The sequence below is a fragment of the Moschus berezovskii genome, chromosome 8 (assembly GCF_049115385.1).
Source record: "Moschus berezovskii isolate FMDL1 chromosome 8, NW_MosBer_1.0, whole genome shotgun sequence".
Taxonomy (NCBI): Eukaryota; Metazoa; Chordata; class Mammalia; order Artiodactyla; family Moschidae; genus Moschus; species Moschus berezovskii.
Window position 1 is genome coordinate 22,240,458 of NC_142467.1, and position 20,598 is coordinate 22,261,055.

Genomic DNA, 20,598 nt, shown 5'->3' on the forward strand with positions numbered 1-20,598 from the left:
AGGAGTTTTGTTGTTGTTGTTGTTGTTGTTATTGTTGTTGGTTTTTAATTTTTTTTCGATTCAGATAACCAGTGGCATATGGCTTCACGATTCACAAAGATGGTCCTTGACTATAGATTTGACGATCTCAACATAACTTCCGGGCTTGCCAGAGCTATGTTACAGCAGAGAGAGCAAATAGCTCATGATATTTCTCCTCTGATGAGTAAGCTCCAAAATCACAGGTTTAAATTTGATCTGGTTTTGAAAGAAAAGGAGCTTTGTCCTCCCATGCTAGCTAGCATCCATGCTTTTTCATCGTCAGAGATGAGTGTCTATTTCTGTATCATTGACCCGTGGCTTCAGGGACCAAAAGCTCAAACAATGCCCAGGTGAATCCTGTTGACTCAGACTGAATACACACTTGCTCTTGGCCATAGCTTTCTATTCTTTGGAATTCCAAGCACTTCCTGAAATTTAGCTTATGTTCTAAAAATCTGGTGGCTGTTTAATAGAAAAAATGTTCACCAATCATACACAATTAAAGTCAGTAGTTTCTAACAGAATTAGCTAAGCATTGGGAGCCAGGAGATTTGCCTGATGATGCTAAACTAACTCACAGCTACCTTGTGAGGATAAGTGAAAAAATGAAGTGGAACAGTATGTTGAAAACAAACAAAAACACCTTTAAAAAAAGATGTGGTTTATACAAGTTAATTTTGACTGTAATTTAAGAATGACATTAAAGGAAGGCTTCACCTGTTGATCCTTGATTTCAGAAGGCTACTTGGAGTTACTGCTCTTGGTATATGTTGCCAGAAATCTGAAGCATCTTTCCAATTAACAGATTCAGTTCAGTCGCTCAGTCGTGTCCGACTCTTTGCGACTCCACGAATCACAGCACGCCAGGCCTCCCTGTCCATCACCAACTCCCGGAGTTCACTCAAACTCATGTCCATCAAGTCGGTGATGCCATCCAGCCATCTCATTCTCTGTCGTCCCCATCTCCTCCCGCCCCCAATCCCTCCCAGCATCAGAGTCCTTTCCAGTGAGTCAACTCTTTGCATGAGGTGGCCAAAGTACTGGAGTTTCAGCTTCAGCATCAGACCTTCCAGTGAACACCCAGGATTGATCTCCTTTAGAATGGACTGGTTGGATCTCCTTGCAGTCCAAGGGACTCTCAAGAGTCTTCTCTAGCACCACAGTTCAAAAGCATCAATTCTTCGATGATCAGCTTTCTTCACAGTCCAACTCTCACATCCATACATGACCACTGGAAAAACTACAGCCTTGACTAGATGGACATTTGTTGGCAAAGTAATGTCTCTGCTTTTTAGTATACTATCTACGTTGGTCATAACTTTTCCATCTTAATCTCTGTGAGCTGCTCTGCTATTACCCTGTACACATATGGTCCTCATTCCCCTGTCTCTTCTTAGCTATTTCTGATGCTTTTGTTAATCCCAAATTAAACCCTCACTTCTGTCTCATGCTTCCTCTGGATCCTTTCTTACCTCAAGGCTCACCTTTTTACATAGTGTTCAGGTCCATGAATTAAGGTATTTTTTTCTACTGAGTCCTTTGATCACTTGGCCCCACTTTCCACCCCTTCCTCAGTGAAAGTCGCCTTTATTGACATCATGAAATGGTGCAGATATCAATGGATATGACTTGAAACAAAGAAGGAAAAGAAGAAATAGCAGAATATGTCTAAGAGAAAGAAGGTGCTATTGAAGGAAGCAGATGTCAATATGACAGCAGATGGCGTAGATAAACTCGGTACTAATATGGTCAGCTTGTTGCATTTGCCACATGGTTGCAACTGCAAACTCCTTACTACAAAACTCAGAAGTATAGCAAGCTTTGTGGGGGTTATTCACTGATGCTCTGAGATTAAAAGCGATGCCACAATCAATTCTTTCTATATTTGTCCAAGAGGCAGAGTACCTCACAATGTGTAGGCCATTCTTCTTAAAAGCTAATGATTTCTGAGGAGTCTTATTTTTGTATTAACAGTAAACAGTCTCCTTCAAAGTTTAAAGGGGACATATCTATATACTCCTCACACCCCTCAGATTCAGTTTTATAATAGACATAGGTTTTCCTTAGACAGATACCCCCCACAGAAAAAAGTGAGTGGATTATCACTCTGTCTTGATAATTAGGTAAAAGCAATGTCCCTGTGGCAGTCTGGGACAGTGACCAGTATCACTGTGCTTTAAATTGCAATAACTTTTGAAATCCAGACCTGGGAGAGAAATCTGAAACTGGGGACAAATTTAGGTTCCAAGTTGCTGTCACTAAGTAGATCATCCCCAAATCTCCAATGGTTCGAAGTGAAGTGAAGTAGCTCAGTCGACCCCATGGACTGTAGCCTACCAGGCTCCTCCATCCATGGGATTTTCCAGGCAAGAGTACTGGAGGGGGTTGCCATTTCCTTCTCCAGGGGATCTTCCCGACCCACGATTGAACCTGGGTCTCCTGCATTGTAGGAGGACGCTTTTACCATCTGCAACACCAGGGAATTAATGGTTCCAAAGTGAACATAAAATAAAGACCGCACTTAACAAATTGACATTTAGAGCTCTCTGCAATCTGATAGCAACCTATTGCTGCGATTTCCTTTTTTTTTTTTTTTCTTTTTTTTAACTTTTCAAATACTGTTTACTTCACTGAACCTGGGGACGAGAAGAAGGTATGTGAAAGTCTGGGACGCCAAGCCTAGGCGTGCACGTTGACAAAGGCGACATACAGGGCCGAGGTGCTGAGGGCCAGAAGCCCTGTCACCAGCACTTGAGCCAGCAGTGCCGTCCAGCTGCCCAGGAAACAGAGGTGGACGAAGGTCTCCATGACAAAGGCCTTCTAGTCACTAAGGAACATCAGGAGGAAGGCTGCTGGCCACTAAGTGTGGTGCAGGTCATAGCGTGTTATCATCCACACCTGGGCAGAGGCCAAGATGTAATGGACCAGATTGATGTTCGAGTCGATGCTCATCTGGACGTATTTCCAGTGAAACTCAATGCCCCCGAGCTCCAACCGAGAGGGGGATGCCGCAGCACACAATGAGCTGGGCGGTGGCCCAGCCCAGGGCAGCAACCATGATCTTGTATTCCCCCTTGCCGGCATTCCGGGACATGACAAGGTTTAGGCCTATCAGGGTCTGCCATGTCCACGCTGGCCTTCATGAACTCCCCAGTGAAGTCACAGATGCCGCCTTCCCAGGTGGGAAAGAAAGTGGCCAAGAACAGCACCTTGCACTGCTGCACGAACAGGTAGGTGACCTCGACCTGGAAGCACTTCCAGAAGGCACTGGACTCGGGCCGCTGCACTTGTAGGTGGTGAAATAGGGGAAGTAGGCCAGGGCGAAGCAGTTCCGGAAGCTGAAGAGCGTCATGACGCCGGCCCCGGCCCGCGCGCCTCTCCGCCTTGGTGGCCTGGCGCCAGAGTCCCGGCCTGGGCCCGCCTGCCTCCACCGCAGCCGGCGCGGCTTTCTGAGAGCTGGGTTACCGTTCCAGCATTTTAAACTGATGTTTTCATTCCGTTTCCTGTAGAAAAATCTATTTACTGTTACTTCAAAACATTATATGGACTCCAGGGCTACTGTTCTGTTTACTTGTATCCCTTTGTGAAACCCCCACCTCTTTACTTCTCATTCTTTCTGAACCATGTCATCCCTTGATATCCATCCTAAAAGGCTCACCCTAGGTTCTCTTCCCATTCGCTCTGCACGGTGATTATCCCTTCTCTCTTCTGATCAGTCAGAGAACTGATCTCCCAAACGTCTCATTAGGCTATCTTTGCTTGCTACTTAAGATTTTGTCATATGTCCCATCCTCTCCACCAAATCCTGCTGCGCCGGGGTGCTGTGAGCAAGTCCCAGAGTGTAAGCTCCTTGCAGGCAATCACTCATTTCTATATGCAGGCTTCATAGAGCTTTAAAAAGGAACTCATGATATTTGTCAATGGATCATTTGATTGAATTTCTACATTTTAAATATGAGTACAATCAATGTTAAGTGTTTGACTCCAAATTTCTCCAATTCTGGAGACTTTTGCCAAGGTGAGACTGGATTTACAAAAGCATATTGCTAGGCATTAATGTAAGCCTGAGATAACACCCTAACATCAAAGATAGGGGGGGAAAATACAGATTAAAAACCAAAGAAATAATGTAGAGATAAAATTTTTAATTTCCTTTAAACTTCTGCAGTAATGTGCTCTGGTTTTTAAGATATCTTCTCAGTATAACTAATAGTCTGACCATCAACACATTACTACAAGAGATCTTAAAAAAAAAAAAAACAGAGCTCTGTAGAACTGATCCCAACAGGTACTAACAGAAAAAATAAAACATACAAACTTGACTGTGTTAAAAATACTGAGACAAACCTAGTCTTGTACACTCTCAGTTAAGCTCTGAAAAAGCTCTCTTCTGAATAAGCTAGGACAATGGAGCATTCTAAAAAGAATTTGGGAAATGAAATTAGGGAAGGTAACAGTGTCTAGAAAAACAAATGTAGTGACGAAGACAAATTTCACACCAGCTGCAATGGGATTGTATCTATATAGGACTACTGCACAGACTTTATGCCAAAGTAACCATTCCATTCAGCCAAACAACTGGAAATTCAAACAATGAAATGGACTGACTTCACTCAGTTAATTGGCCAGTCAACTGAATTGACTGAATGTGCAAGCATTAAAAAACTTTGCTTCTTAACCAAAGTGACCTTAAAAATTCAAATATTATACAGCTGTAAAAAGCATTTTCTAAGCTGAAAGTAACATACAAAATGTGGTGTCATGAACCATCAGCCGTCCACCAGACATGTTCCTCTCCATATTGTAGAGATGTTACTAGAAAGTGACTGTATGCCAGAAATTCCATTTCCCAGTCCCTTTGCATTTAGGTGAGGCCATCTGACTAGTTCTCATAAAAAAACAAAAAACAAATACCAGCCTAAGTGGTACTGGTCACTGGGGGATGATTTCCTCAAATCCATTTGTGCCTTCACCATGATCCTTTTCCCCCTATCTTCCCAGACTCTTCTCCTATGCCTGCTTTCACCATTGCTACATTTTGGTCCTTGTGGTGGGAAGAAATTTTTCCATAAGCTAAGAGTATTAGTGGGGCTTCTGCTCAGCCTCTACAACAAAAATACTACCATAGACTTGGAGGGTTAAACCAGGGGTGCCCAAACTCCAGGTGGTAGACCAGTACCTCCTGTCAGATCAGTGGCAGTATTAGATTAGAAACAAAGTGCACAATATATGTAATGCACTTGAATCATCCTGAAACCAACCCCGTGACCCCTGGTCTATGGAAAAATTGTCTTCCATGAAATTGGTCCCTGGTACCAAAAAGGTTGGGGACTGCTAGAAACAACAGACATTTATTTATCACAGTTCTGGAGGTCAGGAAGTCCAGGATCAAGGTGCTCACAGATTTAGCTCTTGGCAAAGAGCTAAATCCTGGATCTTGTAGTATCCCCATATGGTGGAGAAAGGAAGCTCTAATGTGTCTTCCTTCTGCTAGAAGGGCTTCTCTGGTGGCTCAGATGGTAAAGAATCTGCCTGCAATGCAGGAGACCCAGATTCCATTCCTGGGTTGGGAAGATCCTCTGGAGAAGGAGATGGCAACCCACTCCAGTATTCTTTCCTGGAGAATTCCATGGACAGAGGAGCCTGGCAGGCTATAGTCCATGGGGTCGCAAAGCATGAGACATGACTGACTGACTAACACTTTAACTTTTCAAGGGCACTAATCCTATCACAGGGGCTCCACCCTCATGACCGAATCTCAACCAAATCACCTCCCAAAACCTCTAGCGATACCTCCAACTACCATCATGTTGTAGGTTAGGACTTCAACATATGAATTTGGGGAGAGGGAGCACAAATATTCAGTCCATAAGAGAAGATTTCTATACCTAAATCTGATATTTATTCATTTGTATTTACCTATTCAAAGCTTGAACAGAGGCTTAGAAAAGAGTCCAATTATTTGAGGAAAACTAGGACCACTGTCTGTGCGATATAATTCAATATTAGATTGTAATAAAAATAATGATGGTGGTGATGATAACATAAAATGAACAGTTTTTTTGTTTTTTAAAAAAGAGATTCTTTACAGCAATTTGTTAAAATAAATATCATGTTCTAAAGGCTAAAGTCTTTCAAAAGGAAAAACAATTTCTTTCAATTAAAACTGAACTAGCCAGAGCTTAAGAAATTCCTCTATAATTATGTTTAAGTCGGTTGCAATTTATTCCCCCCAAGATATACACTGGTAAGGCCTCTGGGGCATTCCTATAGCCTAGTGTTAAAGTTAACTGATTCACACAACAGTCCATCCAAGTTAGCCCCCTGCAGAGCCCTTACTCAGAGAAAAGAACTACCTTGTCTTCCTAACCATCTAATTTAGAATGAACTTAGATGATTCCTTATCTGCACTGCAATCTTGTGGAGCCAGCAACATTACCCAGAAGCTGGACCAGGAAAAATAGAAAGTCTGGTCCCGTGACGTGCAAAGGCATGAGACAAACCCTAACAGTCCATAAGACCTTAGAAATAAAGCATACTTTACCTAATCATCCTACCATTTCTTTCACTGATAACTAATTAGCATTTAGAAAGTTAAATGAGAAGTAGCTTAAGCAAACATCTCATTTTTAAAAAATATTTAAGAACTAGTTTTCCTTCGTTTAAACTGATTTTCCCATTTTCCCCCCAACTAATGTTGTTATTTGGGGTTTCCAAATATAATAAAGCTACTGACCATTCTTAATTGCACCCTGATGGGTGTTAAGCACAGGAGTGTGTGCAAACAGACTCGACTTTTCTAGTCTTTGACTGTTCCTTGCCTCTGGCCTCTGTCAGAGAGGCTTGCTAACTGCATCTCAGGGGAGCAATCACACAGCTTGACTCAGCCTGTGGCTCTGACTATTGGGACTTCCTGAAGTCACAACCACTTTGGCATCCAGAAGTGGGGCACGGCATGTCTACTCTTCACAAAATCCAGAGATTGCAAGGGAAGTGTGAAACGTGAGAGCTGATTAGGGATGCACCTTAAATGGTATCAAGGGAGCCAGTTAGCAATGCAAAATATGAGATAATATAAACATAACATTCACTGCCAGTTGATCACTTATGTGAGCACCACAAAAAACAAAATACAACGGAAAAAAATTGGAGATGAGCAACAAATACAAAATTTCCTCCAAGATAATTTTGCACAGAAGTTCAATTTCATGGGGAAAAGTGCATAATAAAATGACGTGGAATGATATGCCAGAAAAATATGATATGTCTATTTGTCTTTCTGGACCTTGCTTGGTATTAATCATTTCTAATGAATATATCCAAGTTTTCTGTATACATACACTCTTCCTTTCTTGCATGTTATTGACATGAGGATTTAAAGTTGGAAGATGCAATTATTTTGGCTGTATTTAACTTCCTTCTCTGACTACAATAGAAGGATTCCATTTTCATTAGTAAGAAGCCAAAGTAATTTTAATTCAGGGATTTCTCTTTTAATTATTAGTTTTTAAGGAACACAGCAGCATGGTTAGCAGAGAGTCCCTTTCTTCCTCAATATTCTGGTGTAGCTACTCTCCTGTCAGCCTAGGCTTTCAGAGAGAGGAGAAAAAAATCTTCATAAAAGCCTTGGCCTAATTAACAAGAATGAACTAGATTTTATGATGAACAATTTATAGGCAGTTAATAGAGCTCATACACGGTAGCCAGGAGCTAGATAATTTATCATAAAAGGAATCTCAGTTACACTCCTAATCCTCATTCTCTTCAAACTGCAACCAACTGCATTCACAATTGCCACTTTTATAAGCTTTGATTTCCTGACAAATGATGCTGCATTTTATAGAGTTATAATGAAACTTATAAACGCAGTAAATTCTTGTATCTCTGCCCATATGCTTCAAATTCTTTGCCAAACAATTTACTCTTCTACATTGTTATCTTCAGATAAAAATAATTTTTTCAAAGATCTCCCAAGGATTCTTCATACTAGCACAAATTAGAATAAAAAAATAGCAAACTGTTTGTTAACCATTCTAAGTATTTGTTGAAAAGAAACTGATTTATGCCTAAAAGAACAATGCAGCTCTTGTAATGAATTTTGAAAGATACTTTTCAAAATTGTATAAGGTAAAATAGCTAATATCCCAACGTAATTTTTTTTTCAACATAATTTTTTAAAGGACAAAATTTAAAGTAGTTGAGACCCAGGAAATCATATTGTCTCTTCCCACTTGGTATCTTACTGCTATTTTTGTTTTAAAGTTAACAAAATACAGCACATCGGGTGGGCAGAACTGGGTAACTGTATACTGTCATCAGATCAGTCACATTTTGTTTATCCATTGATCTACACAGGGGTTCCTGAAGTCCTCCAATTAGATAACACTTCCTCCAGGAAGGCTTCCCTGATACTCCTTTCCCTTTTCTATACCATCTACCATCCTATTCTTCCTCTTACCACGAAAACTAATGCTACTGGATTGTAACAAATACTACTGCCTGTTTAGTGTTGCACCCCCTCATTGACCATGAACTCCAGCACAGTAAGGACCACCACTTTCTCACTCTGTAGTCCAACACAATGCCTAGGACATACTGTATTTGTGACTGAATGATGTTCTTGGTTTCCAGAGCCTGCTAATGTAAGTGAGAATAAATCATTCTGGTTGTATGATCCAGGAATAAATTTGGTTACTGAAATGTACAATGAATAAGTCTGTATTTTACAAAGTTAAGAGTCAAAAGTCATGACATTTTCTGCTCCTTTCTTATGACCAGCTTCATAAGTCCTTTTAAACATTATGCTCTGTTTAGATGTTCTGCTTTTTAAAAGGGACATGTTACAATTTTTAAAAAGGATTATATCGAAAAAATAATAAAAATAAGAAATGACTAGAATAGAAATCCAAGGGAGGTCAGAGAAATATGACTGTCTGACCTGAAACAGATGCTAAATAAATATTACATTAATCAAGGTCTGTGGGGACACAGGGCAAGTGCTGCCTGTTTCAGAGTCAGGGGCCATTGTAAGGTTGTTTAGGCCCCCAGAAGTAACAGCTTTCTAACCTAACAGGCTATGAGATGCAAGATTATGTGTCTATGGGTCCACTCAACAGACCATTTTTCAAATGATTAGGGATTTAGTTCTGCCTGCCAGACAGCCAATTTTTGTACAGTTGATCAAATTACAGGCACATGGTCAAGTTTAGTTCATCATCAACTGTTCCAAAATATGCTGAAGCTGAAGCTCCAATAACTTTGGCCACCTGATGCAAAGAGCCAACTCACTGAAAAAGACCCTGATGCTGGGAAACATTGAGGGCAGGAGGAGAAGGGGGCGACAAAAGAGGAAGAGATTGTTGAATGGTATCATCAACTAACTCAATGGACATGAGTTTGAACAAACTCTGGGAGACAGTGAATGACTGGGAAGCCTGGCGTTGCTGCAGTCCATGGGATCACAAAGAGTCGGACATAACTGAGCAACTGAACAAAAAAAAAAAACACCTTTCTTTCAACCAGGGTTTCTCATCTCCTATTAAGAATTTTTGAAGATAGATTCTATTATTTTTTAGAGCAAGATATTTTTCTAGTTAAAAAACAAGAAGTGATCCTCTTCCCGCTCAGATTCACTCTATCACTACAGAGAAGTTGAGGCTCAAACAGCTGTTGCAGAAAGCAAGTCCATAGCTGCCAAATCACCCACAGAAAGACAGCATCCTCAGCACACTCCGAATGGCTAGTAGGAGCATGCAGTTGAAAATCTGTTCGTTCCCTGACACCTTTTCCAATTTAGTCCCTGTCATAGATGGGCAGAGACCCCAATGCAGACCATGCCCCTGGCAATGTCTACTGAGGTTACTAGCCCAGCAGGGCCAGGCCAGCCCATGATACCTGGGAGAGATGGAACCAACAACTCTTCTGCCCTGAGTCAAAATAAAGCCTAAAATGCTATCTTTTATGATTCCTAATGTCAACTAAAAATAACAGAAGTGCTTAGTTCAGACCTAAGATTCACCTTGGAGACTTTTCCTAATCTTATATATCCTCCAAAGTGTCTTTTTTCCAAATGGAATTGGTCACTGACATGCGGATGTGCTCCTAATAGCAAAATAAAAATATTCCCTGCCTGAAGCATTATAATAAAGCTGTCTTTTTCCATTTCATTGTCTCAGAACATTTAATCAATTGACATGACATCTGGGGCAGGTCAAAAGGAGCCACCTTTATTAATTTACAATTGCAAGAGTTGACATATTGATGGCCTTCTCATTACTTTAACTTATTTTTATCAGTTTTAGTTTTTTGAATGTTGCTAAACTCGGAAGTCTCTTGGGGGTCAAGGATAAAAACCTATACCCTTTTAATCCTGTGTTCCCATTAAAAACAAAAAATCCAAGCCCAAGGAAAATTTTGACATGGACACACTTGTCTGCACAAAAGCTGGCCTCCCATGTAGGAAGCTTTCCAATTGCTTACCTAATTTTAAGAGCTTAATAAGATCTTCCGCCTACCAAATTCTCATTGAAGTTTTACATAAAATGAAAATTTGAAAGTGTATTTAATTCTTCTAAGACAGATTCAGGTACATAGCAGAAGCCCCAAATTTATAGCCACCTTCTTTCTCTAGCTCAGGAAAAGACCTATTATAAGTTATTTCCAAATGCATGAGAACATCAATCAATAATTTTCTTCCACCTTCTGTATTGTCTCTTCTCTAGTTATAAAATAAAAGCCTTGTCTCTTTGTTAAAGAAAGAGTGTGTGTGTGTGTGTGTGTGAGAGAGAGAGAGAGAGAGAGAGAGTGTGTGTTTGCAGGAGAAGTGGGAGAGGAAGAGATGGAATGAAAGAAATAGAAACACCTTCTGGGATGCTGAATGGCACAAAGTCAGCAGTTGTCTCACTCTCCTACAAATAAAAGCAAATTTGCCCTTTCATCCTCCCCTCTCCCTCTTCCAACCCCATCCCCTCACCAGCCTGACTCTTGGGCAGGAGCCAATTTCCCTGCCTTTATCTTCCTGAATTTACAGGAGGATTCTGATGACCCTATCTCAATTCTGGCAGCAGAGAGCTAAGTACTTTACTGACAAGACAAGTCTTGTCCCAGGCAGACAATGGGAAGTAGATAACTGTTAGAAATGCTTAATTCCAAACATGGGAATGAATTAGCTAAATGGCTTTGGTAATGATTTTCCTCAGTAACAAATACCAGGAGGAAAAGCATTCCTTAGCACAGTGGTATATACGTGACAATTGGTTGGTTTCATTTACTTAATATGCTTTGCATAAATTGTGACAAATAGTCTACATTTTTCTGATATTGTCTCCATCTTATTATGAATTTCAGGTCTTAAACAATGGCTGTGTTTTCAATATTTGAGAACATACCAGACAGGCACCCTCCACCCTATTACCAAAAATATTACAAAAACTAGCTAACTTGGGGAATCTGCATCCCATATTTGTTCCCCCACCAACCTTATAAAATGTCTGTGCATATATGCAAGTTTTCTTGCTGAACATAAGTATACTCACAAAGCCACAGTGACTCTCTTTTTTGTGTAGCCAGGAAGTCTGTTAGAATAAGGGCTACATTTCATGCACAGTTCAGGGCACCTTTGAATGGCATATCCTCTCTACAGAATGTGGGCCATTCATCTAGACATCCTAGTATTTTGACATAAGCCCTGTCAGCAAGAAGATTCCATGCTACCAGATACACTTCTTTTGAAAATGTCATCCAGGGTAGAAATTGATTTTCTGCCTCGAATACAGCTGCTGCTCTGAGAAACCACCTATCCTATTAAAAGTGTCCTTGTTCCACCTCCACCAAGACATAGGGCACATGATGAAACTGACATATTTGTAAGAATATAAAATTGTCACTGATCATTCATTCATTCAACAACTATTTACAAATCACTGCTTTAGATGCTGGAGATGTGGCAGTGAACAACATGGTGAAGGCCCTAGCTCCTGTGGAACTACTTTCTATGATTTCAAACAGCATATTGTTATGAAAAAATAATATGAAACAGGGTAATTTGCTAGAGAAAGGCGATTTTCGATGGAATGGTCAAAGAAAACCTCTCCCAAGGCTGTGATATTTGAGCAAATCATACACAATTACACATATTAAATACCCTGGTAGACAGGACGCAGGATTTGGAGACAGAAGACTCAAGTTCTAATTTCTTAAAAGTCTTCAGGCAAGTTCCTGAAAGCTTTCTACCTTTTAGCAAAGAATTGGTATCCCACGGGGGACATTTCTCATTCTCCCTAAAAGGGTTGAGCCTGGTTCAACCTGATGAGCTTTTTCCATTATGATAGTTATGATTGAACCCCACTACATCCTCCTTTTTAAATATGAACATTCAAAATCAATGGTTCTCAACCCTGAATGAACAATAACTTAGAATCCTAACTCTGCTGGCATTGTTTTAAATGTAGAAGTAAATAATGTAAGACAAATTACTAGGATGGATTCAGAGGCACAATCCACAAGCAGCTAAAACAAAGGGGCAGGGTGGGGTCTTCCAAGATTGATGAGTCTAATGTCTCTGGATGCTCCACTGTCTTGAGAATACCACCTGATAAAAGTAAAAAAAAAAAAAATGAAGCAATTCAACATTTCATAGCAGATTTATCCCAGGTGATTCAGAGTTAGATATCTGTATCAGGGGCAGAAAACAAATCCGTGATAACATAATCAAGCGACATTGGAGTTGGAGGTGATGTATATGTTTGTGGTGTTACCACATTTGTTACCACATTTTTTTTCAAGTTATGCAACAGAAATCACACTCTCTTGAGGTTAAATACTGCCCTACTCTCTTCAAAAGATTTTAAATTTCACACCTCCACCCACACATTAAATTAGTCGTCCAAACCAGATGGAGGTTAGCGTTTTAGGTTAGAATCACTGTCTGGCGAAAGTCTTTCCTTGCGTTGCCCATAACTATCACTTTTACCTTCAGGCTTATTAGTGCTTTGCTTGATTTCTGACATTAAAGTGCATTTAAATCGTCTGAGTCTTACACAATTTTCCATACCATAGCCATGTGAAGTGGCTCAAAAACAGTTCTAGGAAGAACCAAGAGAGAATTCAGAGATGAATGGGAAGCATTTCAACAAATCAATACATTCAAAAGTCAGCATCTTTTCTCATGGTGCTTTCTAGCACCCCCACCAAGTATGCATTTCTTCTTTCTATTCATGTTTTACCCACTTTTCAGGGCCGAACTCTACCCTCATCTCCTTTCTCCCTCTACCAGCCTTAATTTTTCATGTATATGTACTTCTCATCCTTCTCACTGTTTCTGTATTTGATTGATTTAACTAACGTGTAAGTCCCAACAAGATTTTTAAAAAATTATCTTACACTGCTGCCTTTTAATTGATTCTAAGTAATCAGACTAGAATCAGCCAACACATGGAACCACTTTTGAAGACGCCTTCTTGCCCAGGGCTATAGAATTAGAGCCTGACCTGAATCATGTGTTCAAAAAGAAGTGGTAGAATAGACCCACTAAACATGTTCCTGGCTAGAAGCTAGTAGTTTTAAAGACAAGAGGAAAGACCTCAGAATCTGAAGGCAGAGCTAGATCTGGAAGTGAGTTCAATCACTCCTCTGGAAAACGGGCTTACTGGATTCCAACAGGAATAAATGTAATATGTGTAAAGCAGCCTATGGTGACCTGATGCCTAGTATACAGTAAGTGCTTGGTAAATAATAGCTGTTATTAGGATGGCCCAGGATTATTTGAAAAAAAGACTTTTAATATATTTTTGCCTGCAAATCCAGGATGAGATGAGATATAAAACATTATAAGCAAAATTAAAATTTGGGAGAAAGATTAACTGGGTCACACTGAGCACTTGGCTCCAAGTGAAATTTGGATCAGTGTAGGAAGAGGACTGCTCTTTGACTTCTCTCTTATTATCCCAGAAATGTATCTTTTTGCCCTTCCTTTTTTTCTCTTTCCTTTAACATAAAGTGTTAAAGTTTCCATGTTCTAGAAATTACAACAATATGGCACAAAGGAAAGAGTCCAGTATTTGAAACCAGCATATGTGAGTTCTCATCTCACTGGAAGGAAGTGAACAAGTATTTTAAAATTCTGTACCTTGTTTTGAAGGGCTTCCCTGGTTACTTGTTTTGATCCAATGTGAAATGGACATACCTACTCCATAATGCTCTTGAGAACATCAAGATGGTTTCTAAACTCTATCAATACCTTGGAGTTGATTAGCCAAACAATTCAGTAATCAAATTTTAAAAAATCATTAGATAGTGAATTAGTATTTACTGTTTACCATGAGCAAAGAACCGTGAAAGACATAAAAGAAATGGGAGGCAGAGAATCTAACTAAGAACCAGTCACCAATGAGAACACAATTCAGTTAAACAGGGCACAAAGCTGAACATTGTCAACTGTGAACATAGAAAATTCTGTATAGAACGATGATACACACAGCTTGATCATTCAGCCCCCTTCCAGGGCTAGCATTCAAAGGCCACCTCAACAGAACTCTAATCTACTTCTGAAAGCCTCATTTCTCAAGTCTTGCTTGGGAATTGCTTCATCCAAGCTGGAACACGAGCTATCCCCAAACATGTGCTGAACCTTCCCTCTGTCTGCTCATGCTCTTTCCTCGTACATCTAATTACTCAGCTACCCAGAATCTTCCCCCACTTTACATGTCTCCCATTCATGACCATACATCCTACTGGTCACTTTTTCCATGAAGCTTTCCTAAGTCTTCAAACTAACTACATATTCATTTTCCACTTTTGAACCCCCGCCATTCCATTTTGTTAGTGACTCTTTGTGGCAGTTTGCACAGTCTACTTACACATTATCTTTTTCCTCTCGGATTATAAGAGAGAAAACTTAACCTCCTTCACCTTGTATCAACCCCACCAACTTATTCATAGTAGTTATTAACTTACATTTTAAAAATGAAATTTACTAATGGGAATAAATTGGGATGCTTATAAATCATGCAATCTTAATCTTCATATAAACAAAACAACTTTGTGCCACCTCGTTCATGTGCCCTTTAAATAGGTATTGGCACCTATGATATGTAAGCCAAGGGGATGCACGCAAGGAAAGAGCTGAGATGAAAGGGCTTTGATAGAAGTACAGGATGGGTCACCTGGGGGTGGGGAAGAGATACAAACTCATTCCTGAAAGCTCTCCGATGGACTTTTAACGACTAAAGAGTTCTCTCAATAGATGATCTATAATAGAAGGCTGACTTTAGAATCAACCCTCTCTCCCCAAAGAGGGAAGGAACAGAACGATTCAAGTTCAGCTGGACAAGAGACACAGAGCAAAGGCAGAAAGACCTCTTCCCTCTCTGCATATTGAACCTGTAGTCCTTATCAGAAGAAAATATTGGGGAGACTGACAAATATTTCTATCTCTCTAGTCAGTCCTAAAGAAAATCAACCCTGAATATTCATCAGAAGGACTGATGCTGATGCTGAAGCTCCAATACTTTGGCCACAAAGAGCCTACTCATTAGAAAAGACACTGACTCTGGGAAAGACTGAAGGCAGGAGGAGAAGCAGACGACAGAGGACGAGATGGTTGGATGGCATCACCGACTCAATGGACATGAGTTTGAGCAAACTCCAGGAGACGGTGATGGACAGGAAGCCTGGTGTGCTGCAGTCCATGGGGTCACAAAGAGTCAGACATGACTTAGTGACTGAACAACAACCAATAAAAATTCATGTTACATACAAGCCATTATTACCACTATTACATGTTTTTTCTCACTTTTTAAAAAACTGATTCAGAATAACTGAATCTTAGAAATAATACGTTGAAACAAAGCAAACATCTTACTTGCGTCATCAATAAACTTGAGGCTGAAGCCTAATGCGTTTGTGTATTCCTTCTCAATTTTTCCTTTTGGATTATAGATTATGAAAGAGGGATTTAAAAAAAAAGAAAGAGGGATTTTATGCAGCAGTTGGTGACAAAATATATTTCTTATTAACATGTAATATTTGCTACATTAATAATTTTAAGGCTTTAATTATTGATGAAAATTTAATTGTGCCCCATGTCCCTTTTCCTTGCAGCTCAATAAAAACTATATATTTCTTTAATTAGGCTTCATTTGAAGACTAGAAGACAATGCAGGAGTGATTTCTTGCTAATTCACCTATCTACAGCCAGGAAAGAGATGGAATTAGCATCTTCAGTGCGGTTTAGTGAGAAAAAAATGTCTAACTGTTCTGAAAGTGCGACTTTCCTTTGCATAGTTAACCTCACCCAGAGGCCAGGGATATAGAGCCAACTGAAAGCAAACACTGCAACAAGGAATGATATTCCCTCCTTCCTGGCTCTGGGGAGAGAGTTCATCGATTTTAGTAGAGATGGAAAGGAACAATTGGGGTCACCTACATGGTCTTCATACTGCCTTCCCTCTTTATAGTCTCTGCTTTACTCAAAATATAATCTTCGTCTTCCCTGCCTGATTCAACATTTTGTTGTGGTATTCTACTTACAATCACCAGGAATGTTATAACCACTTTATTCTGTGTCCAAATGTTTCAAAACAACTACCAGAAAGCCTGGATAGAGGGAAAGTTACATTTGCTAAGCATCTGGTCTGGGTTATAGGAGGTGCTTTCAATCAATTATTGCTTTAATCTCCAGGGGTCACAATCACAAATGCCAAGTTCAGCAATGAAGAGAGCAGATAGGGCTTGAGAAACAAGGAGCCCCCAAGCTCCGTTTTTCCTTTTCCACTTTTGATAGAGAAGTGATTTCAGGAAAAAAAAGGTTTAAGAATAATGTTTGCAACACTCTGTGAGAATAACAACAGACCTGTGAATTACACATCTCAGTGTCAAAGGTGGCATCAGGAGAAACAGGGCTGGCCAACCTCTCACATCCCAGTCCAGTGAGATTCTCAACTCTAGACCACCATGGCCTGGCTGAGAATTCTTCTCAATTTTTAAATGAAGCTTAAAAGCTTCATTCTAAACTATATCCTTTTTCTACTGTTACATGAAAGATTATCACAGACTCGGTACATGAGTGCATACTAAGTCACTTCATTTGTGTCTGACTCTTTGCGACCCCATGGACTATAACACGCCAGGCTTCTCTGTCCGTGGGATCCTCCAGGCAAGAATACTGGAGTGGGTTGCCATGCCCTCCTCCAGAGGATCTTGGATCGAACCCACGTCTCTTACGTCTCCTGCATTGGCAGGCAGGTTTTTTTTTTGTTTTTTTTTTACTACTAGGGTCAGTCTAAACCAATACAAATTCATTACCTCACTGTTCTGCTCAGGAGGTTAACCTGGAGTTAGCTGGGTCCTGTGCTCTGGTGTCACCTGTCTAAACTCGAGGTGTTGGCAGGGGCTATAATCACATTTGTGATTCTAGAATCCTCTTCCAAATTCACTGACTGATGGCGCAATTTCTTTCTTATAGCCACATGGCCAATAACCCTATTTTCTTTCCAGCTGTTTTTTAGGGACTACACTCAGCTTCTAGAGGCTACCCTCACATTCTGGCCCAGTAGCCTTCTCCACAGACCCTCTCACCGCATAGGAAGCTTAGTTCTTCAAGCCTAGAAGGAGAATCCAATGTTTCATACCTCTCTGACCTCTTTTAAAAGCTTACCTGAGTAGCTCAGGTTCACCCAGGAATATCTCCCTCTTGATGAGGTCAAAGTGAAATGATTAGTGACCTTAACTACATCTGCAAAATCCCTTCTGCCATATAATGTAACATGCTCCTGAAAGTAACATACATCGTATTCCCAAGACTCATTCCTACTCAAGTTGGAGGGGATGATATACAGGAGGGAGGGGTCTTGGTGGCCACCTTGGAATTCTGCCCACCCTGACCTGTTTGTCAAGCTTCCCACCGAAATACAGCACTCTTCAAAAAATGAACAGCTGTAGAGGCATGAATACTTCAACTTCCTTCCATTTATGGCTCTGACCTCTTGGCATTATCTTACCATTATCTGACTGGTCCAATGCCCATCGACATTCAGTGCCTGTCACTGTTTCAAAAATTTCAGTGTTGGAGCCTCTTCCTGCCATTTGATAAGTATAATAAATAGTTGTCACAATTGAAATTTGCACAAAAGCTGACTGTGATGTCAATAACAGGTATAGTTTTTGTAACTGCAATGTAGGTTGATTCTTGAAATCCTAAATTTATCATTAGTACGCTCTATTCAGAGACTTACTCTCTTGATATACATAAAAAATTCAAACTTCAAAGCATTTTAGAAAATGACAGGCATCTGAAAGTCCCATTTTTATTCTAATGAAAATATCTTTTACCAAGAAGTTAAGATTTCTCACAAAATGTAAAGAGACTTAAAAATAAGGGTACTAAAAAGTGTTATTATTTGCAAGACAACTCCTAACCACGTTGATTTAGAAAAATCTTCAAGGATTTACTTAGGCGATTGTAAGGTAAACTCAGTTCTTACAATGAAAGGAAAACGTTTTGAGAAGTTTTCTGGGGTTTCCTGTCAGCTTGTTTGCTTCTTTGCCTATGAGAATATTTACTATCGGTTTTAAGGACAAACTATAAGAAATATTTATGTTCAGAAAAGAAATCCATCTATAGGAATTCAGATTTAATTTAAAAAACAGGTAAATAATCCTATAAACAAAATCAATGGTCTCCCCAGGTACTTTTTGAAAATAAATAAAAACAAACCTGCTCTGGTTGTCTCATTTGTTGTTTGAACACTAAAGAGCAAGGCACTGGGATTTTTAAGAGCAGCTGTATTATTTTAGACTTCACAAATCATATACAATAACTCATGATTTAGAAAAGAACTGTTGAGCTATCTAGCTAGTCTTTTTTAAGAGTAGCAGTTGAAACAAACAATCAGCTCACTTCATGCATGGAAGAGAATTCTTCAAACTCTTTCCCTTAAACAAATCTTCAATCAGATAAATGACAACTTTGTTTAAAAGAGAATTATTTGGTACTTCTCCAATTCTTATTGATGAATCTCTCATTCTCAATTTTAAAATTTGTTGTGTCAACTAAATGTCTAAAGATGAACTGATATACTTTTTATAGTATATATATTAACTAGATCAATTCAACCAAATGCCAGTATTTCACCCCATCAACACAGCATGTTGGTAATTGTTTACAGAAAAATGTTTCTGTATATATTGTTTCCAGCTTGAGAAGATTGATAAGGTTGCACAAATGTAAGCCTACCTTAGAAGTATCATGTGATAAGCAACGTTTCCAGGCACTTTTTGATTGTACCAAGGGTGATTTTTGAAAGATGTGTGATTTTCTTGTGGTCATTTGGTAAAAATAATAATTTCAAAAGACTCGAGAAACAGGTGGGATTATTAATAGCAAAAACTTCATTTTGAAAGCACACTCTTACTGACTTTTATTATATTTAAAAATAAAAGCAAAGCCAACGTTAGCTCCTCATCTACTTCTTCATTCCTGTTGAATAAATAGAGAAATTTCTACATGGTATAATTTGAGAAGCACTGAGCACCTTCAACTGGCCTTGCCTTAATCCTGGTGACTAAGACTTCAAGACGTAACTTTAAAGGCACTGGCAACCACCATTTAAAGGCAGAAGTTATCTAGCAGGGGGAATAAGTAAAGTCATTATCACTTAAGATTCGTTCTGAAAGAAAAATTGTGGCCTTCTAATGAGCCCCTAGCAAAATAGGAACCAGAGCAGTTGGATTTAAAGAGGACAGGAAAAAGAAAAAGCCATCTACTAAAACACCCGAGCCATAATAACTATCCAGTGAAAAATTTCTGAGCTGAATCAACTTGAATAGACAGCGGCAAGAGTTTACCTCTGGGACCCTGTCAAAGGGTAACGCTTTGTAGCTGAATCTCAAGGGACAGGTGGAGGGCCAGGAGGAGGGAAATAAACAGAAGCTGCAGAATGAGGTAAGGAGACTATCACATCCATGTCTGGACATTTGATATAAAGTAGGAGTGAGGATATTGTCTATATTGTCAGCCTGCTTATTTAACTTCTATGCGGAGTACATCATGAGGAACGCTGGGCTGGAAGAAGCACAAGCTGGAATCAAGATTGCCGGGAGAAATATCAATAACCTCAGATATGCAGATGACACCACCCTTATGGCAGAAAGTGAAGAGGAACTCAAAAGCCTCTTGAGGAAAGTGAAAGAGGAGAGTGAAAAGGTTGGCTTGAAGCTCAACACTCAGAAAACAAAGATCATGGCATCTGGTCCCATCACTTCATGGGAAATAGATGGAAAAACAGTGGAAACAGTATCAGACTTTATTTTGGGGGGCTCCAAAACCACTGCAGATGCTGATTGCAGCCATGAAATTAAAAGACGCTAGTGCGCTTACTCCTTGGAAGGAAAGTTATGACCAACCTTGATAGTATATTAAAAAGCAGAGACATTACTTTGCCTGCAAAGGTCCGTCTAGTCAAGGCTATGGTTTTTCCCGTGGTCATGTATGAATGTGAGAGTTGGACTGTGAAGAAAGCTGATCGCTGAAGAATTGATGCTTTTGAACTGTGGTGCTGGAGAAGACTCTTGAGAGCCCCT

At 39.8% G+C, this 20,598-nt stretch overlaps 1 long non-coding RNA gene and 1 pseudogene across 11 annotated transcripts in view; both read right to left on the bottom strand.

Moving 5' to 3' along the window:
* Positions 1-20,598, bottom strand: part of LOC129558186 (uncharacterized) — a 180,997-nt gene that overhangs the window by 58,043 nt on the left and 102,356 nt on the right. For 2 of the 11 annotated variants that reach the window (XR_016038006.1, XR_016038014.1), the window contains exon 3: positions 12,496-12,610. The exons of the other annotated variants lie outside the window; for them this stretch is intronic. This is a non-coding gene — a long non-coding RNA (uncharacterized LOC129558186). The remainder of the gene's footprint in view (positions 1-12,495; positions 12,611-20,598) is intronic. 11 annotated transcript variants of the gene reach the window in all.
* LOC129558185 (BOS complex subunit TMEM147 pseudogene) lies at positions 1,058-4,531 on the bottom strand (annotated as a pseudogene).